This window comes from Trichosurus vulpecula, chromosome 1 (genome assembly GCF_011100635.1).
Source record: "Trichosurus vulpecula isolate mTriVul1 chromosome 1, mTriVul1.pri, whole genome shotgun sequence".
Classification (NCBI taxonomy): Eukaryota; Metazoa; Chordata; class Mammalia; order Diprotodontia; family Phalangeridae; genus Trichosurus; species Trichosurus vulpecula.
In genome coordinates this window covers 429,827,670-429,830,521 of record NC_050573.1, presented here as the reverse complement: position 1 = coordinate 429,830,521, position 2,852 = coordinate 429,827,670, and positions in this window count along the sequence as shown.

Genomic DNA, 2,852 nt, shown 5'->3' with positions numbered 1-2,852 from the left:
AATTTTTTCTATTTCTACCCCCCCTTGTTCTAATGCTTCAGAACAATTTTCTTTAATTATTTCTTGTATTATTGTAACAAGATTCTTTTTTTTGATCATAGCTTTCAGGTAGTCCAGTTATTCTTATGTTTTCTCTTCTTGATCTGTTCTCCAGATCAGTTGTTTTTCTTGTAAGGTATTTTACTTCTCTTCTATTTTTTCATTCTTTATATTTTAAAAAATATTTCTTGATCTCTTATAACTCCACTGGCTTTCCCTTGCCCAATTTTAATTTTCAAGGTGTCATTTTCTTCTCTAAGATTCTGGATATCTTTTTCTAATTGATTGGCTTCCTTTCATAATCTTCTTGTTTTTCTTAGATTGCCCTTTTTTTAGATTTTCCTAAATCTTTCTCATTTGATTTTTAAAGTCTTTTTAAAGTTCTTCTATAAATTCTTTTTGGGCAGGTGAGCATTTGGCTTTACTCTTTGGGGTAGAAGTGGGTTTCTTTGCTTCAATATCCTTCTCTGAAGATGAACCCCAGTCTTCTCTATTCCCATAATAATTTTCTATAATTGTATTATTTCTCTTCTGCATGTGCATTTTATTTAGTAGTACCAGCTGAATTTTTGTAATCACCTCTAGCCCTGGGGCATGGGGGATGGTGCCTCTTGTCTCAGATTGTCAGTTCTCCCCTCTAGACTGGAGCCAAAGCCAAACCTCCAGACTCCTGTAAGTGCCCACAGCCAGAGTGCTTCTGCACTCACTAGGCATGTGCTGTTCTCTGCCCATCTCTGCAGCATAGCTGGATCTGGTGTTCCTTGTTAGCAGAGGTTCCCTCAATCTTTGCCAGCTCAGACATCCAACTCCCCTCACTATTGGGGAAGGGGGGTAAAAGTTCCAGTGGCTGGGGCCTAGGCAGCCTCCCAGACCAGTTAATACCAGGGCTTGCTGCCTGTTCTTAGTGGACCCTAGCCTGGAGGTGTTTATTCTTCACTGGGACCAAACCTTATCCAGAGATTTTTATTCTGATCTCCTGTTGTTCCAGGAGGACCTCTGTTGTGCCCCTATTCTTATTTTTTTTGCCTGCTTTGTTTTCCCTGAGCTGCTATTTTATCTCTTTTGTGGAGGAAAATCTTGAGAGCTTGGAATTTTCTGACCTACTCTGCCATCTTCCCAGAATCCTCTCATCCACTGCTCCCCTTCTGATTGACCCCAGGGAATTAGTCATATCTCATAAGAGTATAGATGTGAGTAGCCTCACTTTTTCAGTTAAACAGCTGTGACTAATTCCTGGCCTTTCTTTGAGTATATCAATAATGGGTGTGGTGACAAGTTGAGATTTCAAACCTCTTTTAAATAGTCATCTAAACCTTTAATTTTTTTAAAAAATTGTTAAACAGAACACGGCCACAGACAGATGCTTAGGGGAGGGGGGCACTACATTAGAGGCATCCATACAAGTAGACTTTGAGACTTTAGTGACTACTGTTTAGGTCCAGTCACTCAGCCACTTTCCAATTCATCTAACTATATTATAATTAAGTTAGTGTGAAATGTAGGTAAGCTATGTCTATGACATTCTCTCACCCCTCAGCATGTTAACACTATCAAAAATGGAAATTAGTTAAGTCTGACATGACTAGCCACAATGGCTCTTAGGGACTTTCCCTTCTAAATATTGACAGACTATCCTTTTAACAATACTTTCTACATTTCCTTCTTTTATTTTTTGGCCCCGGAACTTAAAGTAAGGTCATTGGCTTATGGTTTGCAGACACCATCCTTTTCATTTAGAAGAAAATTAGAATCACATTGGCCTTTCTGCAGTCCTGTGGTGTTTCTGTCTTCCATTCTCCATGACCTTCCAAAGTCCACCAACTACCATGGTTTGGCAATCATATCCTGCAATGTTTTCAGTGCCCTGGATATAGTTTTCTTGGGCTTGATGTCCAGGATTAAAGTAGAGCTCCTATGTGCTCTTAGATTTTCCAACCTATTTTGTGTATCTTTTCTCTTTTAGCCATTATGATTATGTTGCCAAATTATTCTCTGTGGCAGACAAACTGAAGATGAAATGAGATTTGAGTAGTTGTGCTTCGCTTTTGCTTTCTATTCTTATCATGCCATCTACTGTGAGCAGTCATCATAAGCTTTTTGGGGGCATCCTTTTTTCCTTAGTATTATCGTTCTTGTAGTTCTTAGTATTTATCACCTAGTGGGACTATGCCATGATTGTGTGGTAATAGTAATATTAACACTACTGAGAATTTATACAGCACTTAATATGATCTATGACATTTTATTCTTGTGATGACTCTGGGTGACAGGTTCTATTAGTACCCCCATTTTATAGATGAGGAAACTAAAGCAAACAGAGGTTAAATGAATTGCCCAGGACCACATAGTTAATAAATGAGGCTGGATTTGAACTCAAGTCTTCCCAACCTGAGGGCACTGCTCCAGCACTCTCTCCCCTGCATTATTCAGATCCCTATACTCATCCCCTCTTTTTGGTCCTTACTTACATCTTCTATAGCTATTTTAACAATTTAAGTTGGTAGATGAGTTTCTGATGCAATTACATTGATTTTAGATTTAGATAGACATTTAGATTTTCTCTCTCACTGAAATTGTTATAACTTGCATCTTTAGATGTGTATTTTTGAAACCTTCCCATCCTTTTGGACTAGTTTCTCCTGTCAGAATCACTTCAGGCCATTTCTGCAAAGCTTTTGAAATGTGCTCCCTAAAATTTTTGAGTTCATCAGACAATGCCCAACTTTCCTCTCATTCTCAGTCATGAATTCTATGATGAAGTAGTGCCTTCCTTCCTTGGCTTCCTTCACTTTTGTGTTAGCAACCAGATTTTC